Consider the following 15,018-nt stretch of genomic DNA (forward strand, 5'->3'; position numbering starts at 1 on the left):
TCAACTGCCTAGTAAGCACAATCTTTATTACAGCACACTTCGAAAAACACCCTTTATATAATATGTACACGTGGAAGGCAACTACAATGCTTAATGGAGTTCACATTCTTGGCGTGAGATAATACTACCACGAGCATGCCACCGTTCCTAATAATTTCTTCCTTTATACGTGTCACATGACATCCAATAGAAAACAAAGTAAGTTTGGTGGGTTAAAATAAAAGGAAAAGGCAACTAATATACAAAAGATACCTGCAGGTTTCATGTGAGCATTCGTATAAAACTAAATTAAAGAAATTTAATAGATCGCATGCCAATATGGGTGCGTCAGAGCGCGACAAAGAGAAAGGAAAGCAGGAATGCGCTGCGACTTCTAGCGACAGAGGGGATCAAAATTACTGATCACCAAATTTGTCGGTAAATTGCGGTTGTCATGTAAATTTTGTTGTTGTCACCACCCTAAAGCAGGGCTTGCATGCAGGCTCCCTATCTCCGTCGTCTGCTTCCCGTGGCATGTGGGGCGTGCATGCAAACAGACCATGTATGAAAATAAAGCGGTGAATGATCGGCTGTCTCCCCGCGGCTGCTGCTCTGAATCGTGTCCACACCTCAGCCGACTAGCGAGGCCGTCGCGTCACACTGCGCTGCGTTTGCAAACTGCCGCCCGAAGCAGATAGTCCGCACCAGCCAGTATATCACGAAATGAAAACACATATAGATGTGTGCTCAAATTTCGCATTAAGGAGTATCGTGCCCCGCGGTGGGACACACTAGCCCATTTCTGAAAGCTTGGTGCGGGGAGTTGTGGGCGTGTGATTTTTGACTAACTTCTATTGAGATAGAAATTACACAGACAGCCGAAGCGCGTTCGCGTCGCCGGCGCCGTTGTATTGTTCTGGTAGCAACGGCGCATGCACCTCCAGTGCGTGGCCCAGACGTGGAAGGCACGCAAGGACGATGATACATGCGCGGAGAGTTAAAATTTCTCCAGAAACGCGCAGTGCGTTTGGCTCCAAAAAGTGACGAAGCCAAGTGAGCATGCCCACTAGCCCCGCTTAATTGTCTCTACAGCAGAGGGTTTCTTCGATTTTCCACTTCTGGCTACCCACGGGCTGCCAGAGCCAGCCAGAGCGTCTTCGTTTTTCTCGGGTTGCTCCGCCCACCGCTCTACGCACTTCCGCCGGGCGTTCGTTTTGCTCGCGCTGGACGGTTCTGGCTACCCGTGGGCTACCAGAACCTGCCAGGACGATTTTCGTCTGGCTGCTCTCTGGAAGTTCTCTGGCTAGCAGACGACTAAAAGAGGCGATGGGCGCTCGCCGCCATCTTTGCGGGGACTTCACGGATTGCAACGCGGGCGCTTGAGGACTTAAATTTACCTCGCTTAGCCAACTGTCTACGGTCATCTTCAGATTTCCTTACTTCTAGCGTTATCTTTTTTAGGTGCTTACGCTCAGAGCAATGGTGAACCGTTTGAAGCTTCCGTGTGTGTATGTGTGTGTGTCCCCTAAAGGCTTCTTCGCGGCGGTGATCAGCGTGCTGCGCTCTCATGCGTGCATGTTATCTGCATCGCGTTCCACGCAAGTTGTAGACGTTCCTTCGCACATTGCGGTACATATCGGGTTCGTCTTTCTCTGGTGGCCTTCCTTTTCACATATCTGGCGTATGTATATATCTCCTTTTTCTGCAGTTAGCGAAGGTTTTACAGCTAGCCCGTGTTCGCTCCATCTCTCCATCGTATGCTTAGGTGGCAGCTCGAAACCGATGTGTGTTCGAATGCAGGCCGTTGATCTAAGAACGCACTGATTGCACTCGGTACATTAGACACACGTACATTGGCGTATTGCTCTCATGATCGCGACCAATTTGCGAAACGTTTCGCTGGTCGCAGGCGGCATGCATTTTCATGCGCCAGCCGCGTCCCCAGCTCCTTAGGGTTAAAATGAGAAGCACAGTCAGCAATAACAAACTTTCTGAAATCGAAGCCCAAGCAAGTCGGCACGAAATTGTATGCGTATGAGACGTACCCGATAACCTGCTTTTTCATGTCTTGCGATGACACAAGGCCAACTCATCAATGTCGCCGGTGGGCGACGTGATCGCTGCGAGCAGGGATCCTCGAGATATAGCTTTCGAGCATACAATCACTTACGCGCGATTTCACGACTTGTCATCCGCCGCGTTTGAGGTCATCTGTTGCGCTGCACAAGGTGAGGTTGGCCAAGTGCGCGTCCTGCGCCGAGTCGCGCGAAATTGCGCCAAAGTGATCGTATACCTGAATGCAACTATACATTTTCGAGCTGGCAACGCATAAATGGGCCGACTACGCCGAGCGCACGCTGGCCTTGCCGGGCACTGCCATAATGGTAGCATGTTTACATTCGGTCTGCTGTCCCGGCGTTCGATTTCGCAAACTTCGGGCATGTTGGGGTTGTCTTGGGATTCCAGCCCACGTGACTTCCTATCAGAACCGGAACTAGCTGGCTGGCATCTGGCTGCCAGCAGGCTGACAGAACTCCGAAAATCGAAGAAGCCCAGAGTTAGACAGCGGTTTGTTTCCACGTATGGTACCGGGGAAGCCTTCGCCAAGCGCACGCCTCATGTATCAGTAATGAAGTCAAGGGCGCACTACGCCGCAAGCTACTATGGCGCCATCTCGTAGTCTCGTGGGGCACTCTGCTCTCTTCCTCATTCTTTCACCATACTCTCCCCCTCAGCTACCGCCTCATGCTTTCACTGCAGCCTCTCCTCCGCATCCACCTCGCGCTCTCTTCGCTATCGCCGTCTTTAATCTCCCGTTGCGCTTCGTGTCCGCTCTTTTATTGTTCGCTGTGCTCATTTGCTTGGTTACGCCGAGGGACGCCGAAGAGCAACGTAAGAACGGCCTCCTAAGAGCTGCGCTCTAAAAAAAGAAAAAATCCGAAATGCAACGAGATCACTTGTACTCTAGCGCGTTCACAATTCGCTCCCATCCTAGCAGGATCTGCTATGGAACACAAAAAAGATATAATTTTAGTACAGGAGCAAGAGGTGGGTCTTGAGAAGAGCTATTGGATATATGGACCTTTTGTTCACAACTGGTCCGGCGCTTGATACTTTTCTGTATTGCCGAGATGACCATACTCTTTATTGGCGGTAAATAAAAATAAAGCGACGAGGTATTTCTTTGTTTTTTTATGTTTTTATTAGCACAGGTCCACACAGTCAAATTTAGAACCTATACAAAAGAGGGGTTGGCTTCATCAAATGTTGCTCAAGAAGTTACTGCGAGCAGATAAACTATAACATGAGGGAACTTTCTAGAAACGCCCGATGCTGACCTTCGAGAGACAACACACATGCGACATTCAATGAGAAGCAACTATATCAGTGTGTATAGCCACGATTGTCTTTCCCTCGAAACAGCCTAGTGACCGGCTATTCTTTGTTTCAGAATTGCGACTCATATGCTCGTGCATATGAGATTTCCCTCTATGATATTGACTCAAGGTGTAAATGAACCAAAAGTAGCCTATTCTGGCTAGTAAGTGAGCGAAGTTATTGTTATATTCTTTCAAAATTAGCGTGCCTTTCCACGGGTGCCACGGTGACTTCGTACACGACCAGATTTCGTGGCAAAATAAGAGTGCGTCAGTGGCAGAAAGCGAAACAAAAATGTAAATTCCCCTGCTTGGTCGTACAATTATTCTCAACTGAAGTAGTCCCAGCATACAGGTGATTTATTACATGTGGGGGTGGCAGGAGAAACCGCGTGACATCGAAAAACCCGGAGTAATACATTTCTTGAACGCACTATTTGCTCAGCGTTGAAAAATTACCTCTTGATTGGGAAACAGCTGTATCGCTCATCTGTCGAACAGATCCTTTCGCTCAGACAGCCGGTATGCTCCAGAATCAGTGTTTTGGATAGCTTCCACAGCGTTGCACCTGATATCTGAAACGGAGTTAAGTGCGTGCTGCCGGAAATGGTGCTTCTATGGAGTCGCTTCTCCAGCTTACGCTGTGGCTGTGCTGCGTGTGCCGGGTGGGCCTGCGACACTTTTTTGGTCATTATAGAATGGCGAGCGCCCAGTGGCAGACACCCAGTGTCCCAAGTTGGTACAATAGAGGTTCACTGAGTACCAGCACAGAACGAGTAGCACATAAGCAGTGCTTCATGTCGGCATCGAAGAGTTTCCTTGAAAGGCAGTACCTACCCACTCACCGCATTTACAGGGACTCATGTCAGTGTGAAAGAGACAGAGAGAGTAACTGATAAATGAGACAAAGGGAGGCTCAAAAAAAGAAACAAAGGCAGGGTGCTCCAACCATTCGATCACAGACTACGCAGTGACCCAGATTGGCGGGAAAACGTTTAGATGGAAGAAAATTCCTCAAGGAAATTTCTGGAAATTCCACTAAGTACCCTAAAGATGCCAACGCATTAAAAATTAAAGTCCGAGGGAATGCTGGCACGCAATTCACAGACGCAAACGAGCTGTCAGCCATGAGCCGCAGACACCCCGGCGCTCATGCGGAGCCTCATGAGAAGTGTCCACGAGACCAACCTATTTCTACAGGAATGGTCTCCGAGATCGCACGCGCTAGCACTCGCGAATTCAGAGGCCACGCGGCGAGGCCCAGCTTTGAAAACTCCCTGTCCGCATTCCCACGAACGAGAAATGTCCTGAAGACGTGCTAGGCGAAGTAATTGCCGGCAATGCATGCCAGGCTAAAGGCCCGTTTATAGTCCGGCGTTATCGGCGCGCGGGCGAGCGTCGTTCGCGGTCAGTCACGCTACGTCGGTTGCGCTGCGCCAGCCGAGATGCCATCCCCTCTATACTTCAACGCGCGCGCCGTAAGCTGCTATCTTCGGAGCATGCGCAGAAATTTCGCCAAGGCGCGCGCCGTCCGCAGAAGCCGTCTGCGGAGTTGCGTTGGCGCCTTTTTCTTCGCGCGCAATGCATTGTGGGTCGACGCGGTTGGCTGCGCCGGCGCGCGAATGGAGCAGGAGCCAAATTTGCGCCGAGCTCGTCGGGGCGCGCTGGCAGCCGCCGCGCGCGCGCGCGCGTTACGTCGGACTATAAACGGCCCTTAACACCGCCTGCTGCAACGCCACCACTACCACCACCACCACCACCAGCACCACCAGCGCCACCACCGCCGCGTTAATGACGGGTTGCGATCATGTCTTGTCGCTTTTATGCTCTCGCACGGACTGGGGTAAAATGAGCAAATGTCTATATTGTTTTTATATATGGGAGTAAATAACAAGTAGCACCGAGAGCTCAGGGCAAGCCACTTACAAAATTTTCTGTATAGGCTAATTCTTGTTTACATGGTGCCTTCCGCTGCCAGCATGATGGTTGTGCGCGCAAAGTAGGGTATTTCTACAGTGCAGCTATTTCCATGCCACATCATGGCGCGAATGGTGGCGTGAGTGGAAAGGGCAAGCTGCATTCGCTAATGATAATTCTTCGGTCTCATTTCGTGCACCATTCAGGTGTGACGCCTTTTGCGCCGGTGGCTGCAGTCCACGCCAAGCCAGCATTTCGAGACTCCTGATAGCTGACAAGACGCTGTTTCTGCAGAGCAGCAGCAGTTGCCTCGCGTGCTTTGTCAGGCCGATATTTCGCCTCCTCGTATTGCTAGAATTTCGTCTGAAGGGCTTCAGCGAACAATGCTTCGCTCTTTGAGTGCAAACGCCCAATGGTGTTTTTTGTTTTGTTTTTGTTTCTTTTTCGAGAAACTTATTCAGCATTGCGAATTCCTACATAGCCTATTCACTTGCCCCATTGACATACTTTTGAATTGAACAATGAACATGGCCGATACGGTATGTCAAAGTCAATAAGTACTGCTAAATGGTGTGGTTGGCAGCATTAAAGTACCTGAAACTGCATGTTACGTAAGGCGAAAAATCTTCACTTAGCTCTTGTTCCTGCCATATAAGAGAAAAATATGTGATTAATCACTGTTAGTTTTAATATCAAATTTTTTTCATAGTTTGAACGAATCTGATATTCTGCAATTTAAGCTCGGGTATAAAACACGGAATAAATCTACAATGTTATCATATCAAGGATTATCACAGACTTTCTGCCCAAATCAGGACGGTAAAAGTGTAAAACAAATACGCAGGATGGGTGAGAGATACACGCGTCTTATTAGTTTTCATTTGAATAAGCAGTAGCTTTATCTGCACGACGACAGACCATCCATTCAGATTGTTGTGTAGTTTTGGTCGGAATCGAGCGTCGACACACAAGTGTAAGACGGAACGTCGAGTAACGCTCAGTGTTATATTTATATAGCGTAGAATGCACCAACGCCAGCTACACGACACAGAGCCTGTGCTGTCTATTTCAATTAGTAATATGCTGAGCTCTTCTTACATAACTTGGAGTGTCACTGCGCATTTGGCCACTTCATAATTTCTTCGCACTTCGTCTTGAGATCACTCGCAAGATGACAAGGTAAGGAAGCGTAAGTCGTGTTTCTAGAGAATAGATGCAGGAAAGTTTCCATGAATCTGTTGCGTGAAAATTTTGTCACATATTCCGTAAAAATGTCTCGAGGCGCATCACTGTGCTCAACAAGTTCGAGGACGCACATCTGTCAGAAGACGTAATTCTAAAGCATATACCTCACTCGATATCATGTTAGAAAACCGCCTATTAATTATCGTGATTTTTATGACATCCATGACTGAATGGATGCCTACATTAGTTGCTATTACTTTCTCTCTCATCGTGCCTCTTTTCTTGCCTCCCTTTCACAAACAGTCGTGCAAGGTAGCAAGCAGGAAAGTTACATCTGTGTTAGTCACTTGCATTTGCTCTCTCTGACTTATTTTCACTCTCCAGACAAACATATGGCGAAGGTTAAAAAAGTCAAGTAAAACGTAAGAAAATCAATCGACTTTTCGTGGTTGCAATATGAAAGCGTGATTGAAACCTAAAGAACTGGAATGTTACTGGGGCAGAAGCATTGTCTCCGTAGAGACCATCACTTTGTTTGCACTGTTATGTCTTAGTGAAATAATTGCACTTACTGAGGTAAGAAGAAACGGAAAGATCCAGTAAAGGCTAAAGGACAGGAACACGACCGGTAATGATGCAATATTGCGTTGTATGCAACATTCAATAACGTGACATCATAATTTCAGCCATTGTAGCACCCATTTGACTCGCTAAGGCAGTTAGCATATTTTGAATGAGACGTTGTATGGTTATGAGCGATGCCATTGAGAAAAGTCGAAACGAAAATGCGCTCGCTAACACGAAGCACGCATGAAAAAAATGAGAAGGTAACTTCCAAAGAAACCTTATGTCTGACCCACTCTGGGATTTTCAGGAACGACACCTGGTTGCTCACTTCGCTGGCGGTTATTGGGCTACTACTCCCTAACCGCGCTTGGCTACTGAAAAAAAAAAAAAAACTACAACATTACTTGAACTAATGATCAACAAAGCACGTGCTCTGGAGTGAGTGGTGGTGTTTTAATGTGGTATGAGTTGTATCGGTGTACTTCTGTGACACCGAGGTATTCCCGATAATTTGAATGGACATACGTACATATGGTCGACCACAGTGTAATTTTCTGTTTTATTTTATTTCCATCTCGCGTAGACACCAGACCATCGACTGCAAGTTTTCATCTGCAACATCTTTGACTTTAAAAGGTAAATTACAAGTTAAATTTGTCGATACCAGCATTTTTGGGATATTCCGGGAGCGGTAAGGACAAATGCCCCTATATAAATCTAAATATATATCTCAGTTACGATGTGGATGTCAACGTGTTAATTGTGAAGAAACTGTGAACGTTTTACTGAGAAAAGAAACAAATTAGTATAGTAATGAAGGGGGCTAGTTGGTGAACGTTCATGGTTATATTGTGCTCAGTTTTACAGTGACGATATTAAGTGAAGGGCAGGTCGTGGAAGTACGTAGCGCTACGTACGTCCACCTCCTGTCTTTCACTTAATATCGTCAATGTAAAACTAAGCGCAATATAACCATAAACAAATTAGTATTGAGTAGGTTACAATACCATCAAAAAGTATATGTATACTCGAACTATTTGTCCGAATAAGGCGCTTATAGAAACAGGGCAATCTCCATCCCGTGGAAAACCGAGAAGGAATAAATATAAAAAAACCTGTGTGGTCCAGGAACATATCCAACATGCGAATTGTATGAGGCATTGTTTCTTGCACTGCATTCAATTGACGGCGCTGTTAGTGTTTCTCCTCCATGCGAAAAGAGATATTTTTGGAGAGAAGAGACTGCGTGATGATATTCAATAGTTCTCTTGTAGAAACGTATAGCGCTACTGACGCGTGTTTCCGTTTGGCCTCAAATTAACGATTCAAAGGAGACGTGGCCTTATGGGAGGTAAATTTTTTTTTCATGAAATGTAAGTGGCAGGTGTCAGTCGTTGTTAAGCATGAACTTACGCTAATGCTGAAGAGAATTTCCATAGTTTTGACAGGTGTAGGATGAAAATTGCCTTCACTGTTGATTCAGAACGCTTGATTGTATATTGAAAATAGGCATCAAAACTGTGCAACGCAGCCATTTCAAGAGGCATGCTGCGATGCATATTGGTGCCCTCTCGCGTGTGACATCAGAGGGGGAGGGGAGCATGCACAGCCCCATCGTAGTACATGCTCCACTGCGGCACCGCGAACTCGTGTTCTCTATGAGTGAGTGCAACTTTACGTTGTCGGCCGACTTGCCGTGCGGGATGTCTTTCCAGTGTGAGTCTGTAGTTTTGTAGAACAGCACGTACGGGATGTTCCAGAACGACGTTCCTTGCGTAATCGAGTGGAGTCACCATCGTTGGCACGCTTAGTGTGGATTGCTCGTGGGGTCGTCAGCTAGCCCTCAGTATGTAAAGCAGCGCGCACGGCGCTTGTTTCTCGTCATTGCTGTTACGTTATCGGAGCGTACTCGGAAACACTTGTGGGACCATTTTTTTAATAAACAACAGCATTTACTCTTCGGCTACGCTGTCTGTGGTAAAATACAGCATATGTGCAGAGCGAGCGTTTCGTGTTTGGCTCGCCCGCTCCATTGCGCACAGACATTTCAATTTTGTTGCTGCGCAGCGCTTTAGGCACATTATAAAACCCGTTTGAGGCCCTTATCGAGAATTTAGGTGGTTAATACACGCAGTGCTTTAGCATCATTCCGACACATTGCGGTATCTTGCTACTATGTGGCACGATCGAGTGCAAAATGTGGCATTGGGTAACGCCTGATAGATTAGCAGCTTCGTCACGATGCGAGCCGAACATGCTACGAAAGCACAAAGAATTGTGAAGGGCAAACATAAATTTTGGGGTGGACTTTTAGATCTGAGGTTTGCCTAATATTCCGTGCATCTTTCATGTGTACAACAGGAAGTTTCTACGCTTTCCGTAAAAAGCGGCGTACCAGAAGAGTATGTTACCAATAAACTTATAGGGTTGGTTTCAATGCATCAAACTTGACGAAACTCACATAGCAGGGTGTTTACATTTTCATTTGATGTGTAACATAATTATGAAAAAAAAAATGACCCAATTCTCTTAAGCATAGGATGCTTGTGTGTGTCTAAAATCTGGTCGTGCCCTCGCTGCTTGCACTATCATTTCCCACTACTCCGGCATGTGCCGGTACCGACTTGACTGGGAGTTGGCTTCAGCACATGATGAATAATTCTTGTTCAATTCACGGAATTTCTTCCATGATTGTCATGCCAACGTTTTTTTGTGGACCAGAGCAGGCACCTCATTGCGTACCGCCGACCATCCATCCATAGGTTCGGAGTGGTTACAAAAGGTCTGCAATGTCGGGTACAAGGCTAGACAAAACAGAATAATAACACAGAAAAAATTATGTAGTCTTGTGCTGCAGAGCTGAACGTCGCAAGATGAGTAAGCTTGATTACTTACTAGATGCTAGGGCGCACAGCCCGCCCTAGCATCTTAGTCTTCTAAGCCTAACCAGACTTTTCTTTCTTTGCTCCTGCAGTGGATAGGAGGCACATTTTGCGGGCCAGGTTCGTTCAGGGATGGGAAATGGTGGCATCGAGTAAGAAATACAGGCGACAAGCTCTGTTTGGATCACAATTTTCAATGTACTTTGCTCTGTTTGTACATTCGCACGTATTTGAAACTATTAAGAAAATAATACTGAGAGATTTGTGTCTATGGGTACTTTCCTGCATAAGTAGCAGGAGCACTAAACACCCAAGAATAAGGGTGGCGTAAAAGAACGCGATGTGAGGCTGATATATTTTGCTATTTTTATACAAATGTTATGTTTATTCGTATGCTTATGAAGTGATGTTTCCGCCGTCGTTTCGACTAGCCTTAGAGTGCGCTGAACCAAAGTAGTCTCATGCTACCTACATAAAGATAAACGTTTATAGAGGTAATAAGATTTGCTAGAGGATCGTGCAACCAACGCTCGAGATCAACCGCTGATCTGTAAAATTATAGACGTTTTCTGAAGAAATGTTTTACATATGCAACATCAAGTGCCTAGAATTATGAAGGAAGTAAGAAATTTGCAATGAAATGCTATTTTGCTTAATACAAGCCAACTGAGCCATTGGGAATTCGGTAAGGGGAGCTTCAATTTCTTATATGCTATAAACAACGTACAAGTAAGGTAATTGTAAGAACACTCTTTTCATAATTATAGAGTGAAGTAGCGGTTCTCGTCCTTCGCATGGTCGCATGAATAAAACTTACCCTAGAAAAAAAAAATAAAGGTAGCAATTGGACAGCGCCGTGGTACACGAGCACGCAGGCAGAGTTAGAGCTAACGAGTGAAAATGCAACCATTTTAATCGGAGGGTAGCAGAAGGCAAAGACAAATCCCCATATGACGTCACCAGAGTGCCGTTCTCAGCGATGCCATGAGAGGAACACGATGCCATTTACCTGCAGGGATGTAGAGGCTTTTTACTGTAGTTACTCGCGAATGAAGGGAGTTCCCAAAGCCTTGGCGTTAACACTGTACGAAAACGCCCTTAGTATTCGCTCTTCTGAGCAATTAACGTAATTACTCAGTGTTTGACAACACGCGTATTTGTCAGCAATCATGTTTTTTTTAAATATCCGGCACTGGAAATTCAGGGCACCAATAACCTGCACAGGCTTGCAGGAACTTCATCATATAGAATTCGCGTTCTCCAGCTATCTCATTACAAGCAGCACTGTTGATATTGAGGTTCCCGTACACAGCTAAGCATTTGTATGTTTAAAGAACGGATAAACACGTTTATAAATTTGGCACGTCACAAACACGAACAGAAAAAGAAAGCACATGTGTCAGGGCAGGACATAGTAGTAAAAATAGATATAACTTCACTTACAATGCCTAGAGGTTCAACCAATGCCTAATGTGAGGAATTTATCCATGGCTTGTAGCGCACTGGGGCACGAATTCTACTTTCTTTATCAACGTTAACGGCGAACAGAGTAATCACAGGCGCTGAGTTCCGTGCCAGCAAATTTTCTGCAGCGCTTCTACCGACATACACTCCCCTGATAATTTAACACCCTTGCTTGGGTGGACAGTTCTTTGACTTGACCAGGTGTGTGGGCAACAAAATATTAGAGTCAGATTCTTGCGGCGAACATTTACTACTCTACTCTACTGACGAACCAGGCAGCGTGTCTTGCACAAAGCCAGTTCTCACGCTGAGAGCAAGGCTGCAGAAAGGCACAGCGGGGCTGTTTGGGCGCGCAATCATTGGAGATAATTTCACAACGTTAAGATTTCAAGAAAATTAGACAATCACAGCCCTAATTACAGCCGGTACATTGAAATTCTGATCGCAGCGAAGGAAGAAGTAAACTACTCGTATTTCACATTTTGGCAAAAATGTATTGTTACGGAAGGATGAACGAAGAGAGGAAGATCGCGACACGCTGGCTGCTGCGGGTTGTTGTTGGTCAGCCATTTTAACTACTCAGACTCATTTTGTATATATATTGTAAATATAATCTTCTACACTCCCAACATCCACGTAACATATTGGTGATAGGTGCGGGGTACCACGGGTGGAAATGGAACTCCGCAGTGGACGTCGCATCCCCGTCCGCATCATGAATGACGGTGAGCACTCGGGATCAACGTCGTTGCCGCCTCCTGGGTCACCGTCGCATGCTACGTCGCTGTCACCTTCGGTTTTCATTGTGCAACCCAAGGATCCTGGAACTTTCTGCAGGACCGATGGCACCGACGTTGAAGAGTGGTTAGCACTGTACGAACGCGTGAGTGGAATCAACAGATGAGACCCTACGCTTATGCTAGCTAACCTGTTGTTTTACCTAAGAGGCACAGCAAAGGTGTGGCACGAAAACCACGAAGAGGAGCTAACCAGCTGGGACCAATGCAAAGAGAAATTGGAAGAGTTGATTGGCAAACCAGCCGGCCGTAAAACTGCAGCAAAGGCGGAACTGGCCTCCCATGCCTAATCCCCCAAGGAGTCCTATGTCTCGTACATCCAGCACATGCTGGCACTTGGTCGTAAGGCCGATCACAACATGACAGAAGCTGAGAAGGTAGGGCACGTGCTTAAGGGCATTGCTGACGACGCGTTTAATCTACTCGTGTGCAAGAGCTGATGTACAGTTGACGCAATCATTAAAGAGTGCCGACACTTCGAACAGGCCAAAAGTCGGCGCGTCTTGGAACCACTCGCCAGGCTTCTCAATACTGCCGCAACGTCGACGTGTGAAGATCAACCCGCACAGCAGCATGCGTCGCCATCAGATTACGTGGTGCGAATCGTTAGACCTGAACTGGATGCTATGGCGCCCACAGCTTTCTGTTCGTGTACCCTTGACGCTACCACATTTTCAGTTCCTCTCGTACAAGCCATCGTTCGCCAGGAACTTGAAAACATTAGTTTACAATCTGTGTGAGCTGTCGCCCATCCCAGAGCTAACGAACGCCCTTCTACTATTTTCACTCCACCCCGACGTTTTTCTCCGCGTTATCGCAACCCGACTGAGTGGAGAACTGCGGACGACCAGCCGATATGTTTCACCTGACACCGCATTGGTCATGTCGCCCGATACTGTCGAACCTCGTGGCCCTCAGCACCTCGCATGCCGACCAACCTGAGCCGTTTTGATGGAAATTCCCGCAATGTTTCGCCCACCAACGAGTCTAATAGCGCGGCCAAATCTGTTCAGAACACGTGGTACAGCCGCTCACCATCGCCGCGCGGACACCAGTCTCGTTCAATGCAAACAAGTCGCCCATCTTCCCGTTCGCCGCAGCCACGTCACCTTTCGTCCCCTGTGGGTTTTAGCCGCACCCTTTCGGAAAACTAAGAAATGCAGCCCTCGGAGGTGGTGCCGCATCGCCTACTACCGAAGCAAATCCTCTGTCTGTGCCCACAAGGAGAAATGTAATAGGCGTTAAATATACGGCCTACTTGTTCAAGCACTCGTCGACACTGGAGACCACGTATCTGTGATGAGTGCTAGCCTACGTAGACTTTTAAAGAAGGTCCTCACCCCAGCAGCTGGCCGAGTGCTTCGTGTGGCCGACGGCGGCGTGCTGGTTGTACTTGGAATGTGTAATAAGTATAACCGGTCGCCCTACTTCTGTTCTCTTTGCTGTGATCGACAACTGCCCTCAAGACATTATCCTTGGATTGGACTTTTTATCCCGTCATTCCGCCCTTATCGACTGCGCAACTGGCGTTCTTCAGTTGGAACTACCTCAAGTCGCCGATGCATCGAGCACCGTTCCACCGCACTTGTCCCCGCTTTACGATGTACCTCTGCCACCTGAGGCAGCTACCTACGTCACTATCACCGCCCAGCCGCAGGTTCCTGACGGTGAATATGTGCGTCGCCCCATCATCGACCTGCTTTTGAACCGGAACGTTGCTGTTCCGCATACATTGGTCACGGTTACTTACAACGACGTCGTTCTACCGCTTCTGAATTTCAGCCTGTGCCCTCAAGTGATTCCGGACGGCATGTTCTTGGCCAGCGTTTCTAGTTGTTCCAAATTTGACATTGAGAGTCTGAATGCCGAGAGTGGCTTATTAGCGCCAATTGCAGCTCACAGCTCTGGTTCCTTAACGGATGACATCGCGAAAATGATTGCACCTGACCTCACCTCTGCACAGGCCACGGACATACGCCTCCTGCTTGAATCATACAGTCACATCTTTGATTTAGGCGACAGGCCATTAGGCCAAACATCGGTCGTTCACCACCGTATAAACACTGGAAACACGAATCCTATTTGTCGGCGTCCCTATTGGGTATCGCATGCTAAGCGTCGAGTCATCCAATCAGAAGTGGGCAAAATGCTCCGCAAAGGGGTCATCGAGCCATAAGCCAGCCCTTGGGCTTCGCCTGTCATCCTTGTGAAAAGTAAGATGGTACCTGACGTTCTTGCGTCGATTATCGCCACTTAAACCAGATCACGCGAAAAGACGTCTACCTACTCCACGCATCGATGACGCCTTGGACTGTTTGCGCGGAGCTAAATACTTCTCGTCGATTGATGTTCCATCCGGCTACTGGCAGATATGAGATGATGAAATGGACCGCGAGAAGACGACCTGCATCACGCCAGATAGCTTATATCAGTTTAAAGTCATGTCATTTTGCCTATGCAATGCTCCTGCGACATTTGAACGTATGATGGACTCTCTTCTGCGAGGCGAGAAATAGACAACCTCTCTTTGTTACCTTGACGAGTTTATTGTTTTCCGCCCACGTTCGGCCGCCACCTTACCCGACTTGCTGCAATTCTTGCGGTATTCCGAAAAGCCGGCCTTCAAGTGAACTCCACGAAGTGTCAATTCGGGCGCCGTCAGATTACCGTGTCGGGACACCTCGTTGACGCATGCGGTGTGCAACCAGATCCGGAAAAAGTTCGCACCGTACGCAGGATCCTTGTGCCAAGTTCTGCTTCTGACGTTCGCTGCTTCGTCGGCCTATGTTCTTACTTTCGCCGTTTCGTCAAAAACTTCGCCGACGTTGTTGGGCATTTGACAGATCTTCT

Source organism: Dermacentor andersoni, chromosome 6, assembly GCF_023375885.2.
Source record: "Dermacentor andersoni chromosome 6, qqDerAnde1_hic_scaffold, whole genome shotgun sequence".
Taxonomy (NCBI): Eukaryota; Metazoa; Arthropoda; class Arachnida; order Ixodida; family Ixodidae; genus Dermacentor; species Dermacentor andersoni.